Source organism: Saimiri boliviensis, chromosome 17 (assembly GCF_048565385.1).
Source record: "Saimiri boliviensis isolate mSaiBol1 chromosome 17, mSaiBol1.pri, whole genome shotgun sequence".
In the NCBI taxonomy this organism is placed as follows: domain Eukaryota; kingdom Metazoa; phylum Chordata; class Mammalia; order Primates; family Cebidae; genus Saimiri; species Saimiri boliviensis.
In genome coordinates this window covers 49,231,270-49,237,925 of record NC_133465.1, presented here as the reverse complement: position 1 = coordinate 49,237,925, position 6,656 = coordinate 49,231,270, and the positions used below count along the sequence as shown (strand labels likewise).

The 6,656-nt window shown below is 49.9% G+C and overlaps 1 protein-coding gene across 1 annotated transcript in view; it reads left to right on the top strand.

The window, feature by feature from the left end:
• The first annotated feature begins 918 nt into the window (after nucleotides 1-918).
• MPP2 (MAGUK p55 scaffold protein 2) overlaps nucleotides 919-6,656 on the top strand; it is a 47,726-nt gene continuing 41,988 nt past the window's right edge. Inside the window, exon 1 of the mRNA XM_039476919.2 lies at nucleotides 919-1,088. The gene's annotated coding sequence lies outside the window, so the exon portion shown is untranslated. The remainder of the gene's footprint in view (nucleotides 1,089-6,656) is intronic.

Genomic DNA, 6,656 nt, shown 5'->3' with positions numbered 1-6,656 from the left:
ACCACTACCACCTGGTTAATTTTCGTATTTTTAGTAGAGACAGGGTTTCACCATGTTGGCCAGGCTAGTCTTGAACTCCTGACCTCAGGTGATCCACCTGCCTCAGCCACCCAAATTGCTGGGATTACAGGCATGAGCCACGGTACCAGGTCAGAACTACATTTTAAAAGCAAGAAAATTATTACAAAAGACAGGATAGTGGTTACCTACAAGGGTTAGATAGAGATTTATGATTAGATAGGGGCACACTGGGGGCTTCTGGGAACACTAATTTGTTTCCTTGTTGCTGAAATGATGAGAGACATATAAGGTCCACCCGCACGGAGCTGGAGAGGAAGGACAAGGCAGAAGAGAGAAGACTCGTCTTCAGACTTACTAGACTCACATAGCGTCTTTCTTCTCCAGCGTGTAAGGCATTGTCTAAATAGGTCCAGTTAAAGGACTACAGGGTAGCCATCTTTTAAAAAAATTGTTGGCCACATTTTAAAGTTCACAGAGGAGGGTGTGTAAGGCTGGTTGCCTCACTGGGAGTTCAGACACGCCCATCTCCCTCCCCGCTTGAAAATTAGAAGATGTCAATCGTTTAGCCCCACCTTGGAAATCCCCTCTGCACTAGGATGCCAATCATCTAGCTCCACCTTGGAAATCCCCTCTGCTCTCGGCACCTAACCCCCTCCCTTGGAAATCCGCTCTGCACTCAGCACTTAGCCCGCTCACAGGAAGTCCCACCTCCCTACCAATAGCAGCTCCCTCTGTCCACATCCTGTCTCCCCAAATCCAATCAAATGCTGTCACTCCTATAAAACCCCTCTCCTGAGAGGAAGCAGGGCGACTTCCCCGGCCTCTCTCCCTAGTACCGCAGAACGTCGGGAGCTAAAATAAATCGGAATTGGCATCTAATTTTCTTGGGCTGGCCTCAGCGTCCTCGTTTTTTAATTCAGTGATAAACCTTTGGAGAATAAACTTCACAAGTGGTGCCAAAACCCGGGAGGGAATTGTACGACCCCTCTTGGGGAAACTGACTCCTCCACCTGCCGGACCAGGGAACCTCTCCATCACAAGGTAACAGGGAACTGCTCCATCGTAAGGTAAGACTTCTGTTACCCACAACCTCTCCCTCTGTCTGTCTCGCGGACTCCCTGCTCGCTATCGTGGCTGCATCAGGGACTCCTCGTCTCACTGTGGGCCCAGGGCCCCTGTCTCGTCTCCAGGACCTGAGCATAGAGGAGACGTCTCTACTCTCTTGTCTTCTCCCTGTGAGGGGATTCTGGGGGTCAGGAATTTGAGGGAGACGTCCCCATCTTTCTGAACCCTCTGCAGTGTTCAGTAGGGCAGTCCGGGATGCCTTCCAAACATCTCTGCAGCAGGGCCGAGGTTTGGGTATTCAGAAGCCCTGTTTATAAACCCAAGCCCTGCCTAACAGCAGGACCCAATCTCCGGCTTAAGGTACTAAAACATCGATCTCAAATTCTCAGATTGTCCCTTTTGGCATATAAGCTCTCCTTAATTAAGTAACTCTGTTTTCTTTTTTTTCCTCCTCTTCCTCTATTGAGGTCTCTCTCTCTCTCTTTGTTACAATTGGTACATTGTTACAGCCTGTAGGCTCTCTCAGCCACCCCTCCCCCCAGGAAAGGAGTACTTCTGCCTGTGTTGAGTATAAGACCTTCCCATATTCGGTTCTAACCCCTAACTACCCCACAAGAGTGAACCATGGGCAATCAGAAGTCCCGCCCAGATCCTAAATCACCATTAGGATGCCTAGTCCAAAATCTACCCAAGCTAGACCTCTCCATTAAAAAGAAAAGGCTGCTTTTCCTCTCCACCATGGCCTGGCCACAATATCCCCTAGACAACCAGTTTAAGTGGCCTCCGGAGGGCACGCTCAACTTTAAGGTCCTGACAGACCTAGACAACTTTTGCCAAAAGAACAGTAAATGGTCAGAGGTTCCCTATATGCAGGCTTTCTTGTACCTTCGCTCCCAGCCTGCCCTCTGCTCCTCTGGTACCATCTCCTAGGTTCTGTTAGCCAAAACCCCGCCTTTGCCCTCAGCCCTGCCCGGCTCCGCACTCTCCAAAGACCTGGAAGATATGTCCTGCCCCTCCGGCTTTACCAACCCCCCTCCTTATTCGAGGCCTCAACTCCCTCCTCCCTCTTCTCCTCCTCCTCCCCAAAACCCTAATATAACTTCCCCTGTCAGTGCTCGTACCCGCTCTCACAACACCCCACTCCTCTGCCCTTTACGTGAGGTAGCAGAAGGCATTGTCCGAGTGCACGTTCCTTTCTCTCTGATCTGTCAGCCATTGAAAAACACCTAGGGTCATTCTCAACCAATCCTACCACATACACCAAAGAATTTCGTTACCTCACCCAGGCGTACGACCTAACCTGGCATGACACCTATGTGATCCTGTCTTCCACTCTTACTCCTGATGAGCTTGACTGCATTCTTACAGCGGCCCAAGCTCACGCTGATCAGGTACATCTCACAAACAATCAAATGCCAGTAGGCGCAGTGGCAATCCCCGAGGCTGAACCACTAAAACCCAATACCTTGCCCAAGCAGATTGCCAGCCCGCAGGCTGCCAATCAGCCGTAAGATTTGAATTCTCTAAATCCAAGTCCAATATTATCAAAAACGCCTGGAACAACTTTGGCCTCTGCCTTCTGTATGACCAAACCAAAAACTTCTGTCGTTGGAGGAGTGATACCTATGGTGGATACCCATATGCTTCTTGTGTTATACACAGAGCCTTCAGAACAGGCACCTCCCCAGTAAGTAAAATGCTTTTCCTCAGCCAAGGTAAAGTGTCCCTTATCATCCGTGATCCTTGGGACACCCACTGGAAAAAGGGTACTGCAGGTAAAATATACACTAGGTTTACAAAGAGCTGCCCCAGTGGTACCTGGCTAATATTCCGGTCTTATACACGGATTGTACCTCTGGAAGTAGAACAACTCAATTCGTTAAGAAATTCCATCTTACAAAATGTGGCTACTTTAACTAACCAACTTAAGCTCTCAATTCAACCTAGGCCCTCAAACTACGCTCCCCAGCCTTTCTCCTGGCTAACTCTAGTACAGCAAGGGACTTACATATTAAACTTAACCGGGGCCACAGATTTCACCAACTGCGTTTTATGTGCCTTCCTTAACAAACCCCCCTTAGCTGCAGTTCCCCTCCAGACCGGGTTCAACCTGGCAAAATCTCCCATGGGGCCTGACACCACCTTGACGGGTATCCCCTTGTTCAATGTACATTCTCAAAGTCTCTCTCTCTGCTATGGGTCAGCCAGCAGCCCCAGCCTCAGGTGCAACATCACGGTAGAAGTAAAATCCTCCCTTTACGTGCCTCCAGGAGGATACTTTTGGTGTAATGGAACCCTAACCAAAGTTACTGATCCATCCCTCCCTTTCCCTTGTGTGCCCGTCACACTAGTCCCTCAGTTAGAAGTGTATGGACAAGCTGAGTTCCTATCCCTCATCACACTGTCCCCTAATCACCGAAGCAAACGAGCTGTCTTCCTCCCAATAGTAGTTGGCCTCTCTTTAGCATCCTCTCTAGTAGCAGCTGGAACAGGGAGTGGTGCCATGGGCTACAGTGTCACTTCAGCCACCCAACTGGAAGACAAGCTCCACATGGCTATTGAAGCATCAGCCGCCTCTCTAGCCTCCCTCCAGCGACAAATCACGTCGCTGGCTCAGGTAACTCTCCAGAACTGACGGGCTCTAGACTTATTAATGGCAGAAAAAGGAGGTACCTGTCTGTTTCTCCAGAAGCAGTGCTGCTACTACATCAATGAAACAGGCCTTGTGGAAGAAAATGTCAACACTCTTATCGCTTCCAAGAGAACCTCTGCAGGAAGCACAGCGCACCAGCCTCGTCTCTGAACTGGTGGCAATCCCCCATGCTAACTGGCTAACTCCCATTATTACCCCCGTTATTATTGTGTGTCTTCTACTAATACTAGCCCCTTTTTTTCTCAAGTTTTTACAGGCCCGTGTAAGATAAATTTCCAGGGTGGCCGTTAACCAGATGATGCTTCACCCCTATATCCAACTCCCAATCGAGGCACCAGCTAACTGACTCCTTCCCCCCACTTCACCCCTATTCAGCAGGAAGTAGCCAGAAAGACGAGGCGTCCTATATATCATCAAAAAGGTCAGAATGTAAGGCTGGTTACCTCACTGGGAGTTCAAACACGCCCATCTCCCTCCCCGATTGAAAATTGGAATATGTCAATCATCTAGCCCTACCTCGGAAATCCTCTCTGCACTAGGATGCCAATCATCTAGCTCTGCCTTGGGAATCCCCTTTGCACCTAGCCCGCCTTGGAAATCCGCTCTGCACTCAGCACTTAGCCTGCTCACAGGAAGTCCCACCTCCCTACCAATAGCAGCTCCCGCTGTCCACATCCTGTCTCCCCAAATCCAATCAAACACCTTCACTCCCTATAAAACCCCTCTCCTGAGAGGAAGCAGCGCGACTTACCTGGCCCCTCTCCCCAGGACCACAGAGCCTCACCTGGGAGCTAAAATAAATCAGAGTTGGCATCTAATTTTCTTGTGCTGGCCTCAGTTTCCTCATTTTTTAACTCGGCGATAAACCTTCCTAGAATAAACTTTACAGGGGGAATGTCTCATACTCCAGCCCTCCAGAGCCTAGGCCCTCTGTGAGATGTGTCATGGTTTCTTGGACACCATATTGAAACAGGAAAAGTTCCCTTGTCCCCCTTGCAGGGCATGGGACAGTGGGGGTGACTCGCTTCTTCAGTGCCCTGCTGCTCAAACCTCAAGGGGAGTAGACAGGCAGGCAGGTTGTGGGGCTCCGACCCCACAGCAGTGTCTAAGGGTGAATTGCAGCTCCTGAAGCCCCAGTGGGTGTGTGCTACCGTGTGCTCTTTTAGTTTTGCCTTTTTAGGCAGCTTGTGTTAACCAGCTCAGTTAGACCCTCTACCTTGTTGAAAGGACAGAGGGCTTTCTGTATCCCAGGTTCTTGCCGTGGTGTGCTGGAAAAATCAGATCACACCTGGGCTGGAAAATGGATGTAGGTTTTACCAAGTGAAGGTCGCTCTCAGCAGATGGGGAAAGCCAGATGGGATGGAGTGGGAAGATTTTCCCCTGGAGTCACCCGGGCTGTCCTCCCACTGCCCCAACCAAACTCTGCCTCAGCCCACCGGTTGGTGGCCTGCCCGGGGTGCTCCCCTCGAAGTCCTCTTGATGTCCAGCATGAACACAAAGAAGGGAACAACAGACACTGGAGCCTGCCCGAGGCTGGAGGGTGGGAGGAGGGAGAGGAGCCGGAAAAACTACGGGGTACTAGGCTTAGTACCTGGATGATGAAATAATCTGTACAACAAACCCCTGTGATACAAGTTTACCTATAAAACAAATGTGCACATGTATCCCCTAACCTAAAATAAAAGCTTTTTTTTTTTTTTTTTTTTTTTTTTTTAGAAAAAGGAAAAAAACACCTGGAAGAAAAGAAAAATGTTAACTTAAAAAAAAAGAAGACAATGCTCCTAGTGCCCCCATCATTCAGGAATCTCCAAGAGTTTTAGGAGCTCTGTGTTAGGAACTGGGAGCAGATACCAAATATCTATTTCTTCTTATATCACATACCCCAGATAGGAAAACAGAAATTACTCTAGATATTTCACAAAAAGGGGGTTCGTACGGGCAATTAGTGCTTATCATTGGAGTTCATTGGAGTGGCTAGAGGTGGCGAAGGTTGGGGAGGAGGGGGTTGCACCACTGGCTTTCAGGCTAATTTACTCAGCTGATTTCCAGAGGCTGGAAGAAGTCAGGAAACGTGGGGCACTGCTGCTGGGGTCCTTGCAGCCCCATAGTCCCCAGGCTGGTGACTGGTGGGGGATATGGAGTCCAGCTGGTCACCTGAGCCAGCACACCTGCTGCTACTGGGGGAGGAAAGGATGACTCTACCTCCTTTCCACATTCCACATTTCACATGACTGCATTTGATTGGCAGCACCCCGCTGGCAAGGAAGCCTTGATGTGTGGTTCCTTAGCTTCCGGCACCTGCACAGAAAGGCGTGAAATGAGTGTCACGAGCAGCCAGCACTCTGCAGCACAGCTCCACATCCAGGTGTGGGGGGCAGCCCCACCTATACTTGGAGGTGTCCTGACACCCTACCCACTTTTTGGTAGGTGTTTGGGGGTCTGAGGATTTGCAAAAGAAGGTGGGGAGTTTATGGCGGAGACACATGGTGGAGACAGAGGCCTGCAGAGGTGTCATTCTAGAGGGCAGCAAGTGACACACAGTCATCTTCCTTCTTTGAGTGGAACAAACACCTGGGATTGACCCAGAATTTGTTCTGGAATGTTCTCACTGGAATGAAAACAGCAGTTTGTAGGCCATACACTGTTGGAGAAAACATAGCCCTCAATGAAAAAGACTGCCAGAAAAAACAAGTGTTGGGGAGAGATCCAAGATGGCTAATCACTAGCAGCTTGGGATTGTAGCTCCCAGTGAAAGCGCAGAGAATGAGAGGATGCCACACTTTCAGATGAATTCTTGTTGCTCATGCACCAGGAGATTCCCAGCGGAGGAGCCCCACGGGTTGCCAGCGCGACTCTTGTGACCGGCGAGGCGGTTTTGCCGGCGCCTTGGAGCGTCGGTTCTTGGTGCAGAGTCAGA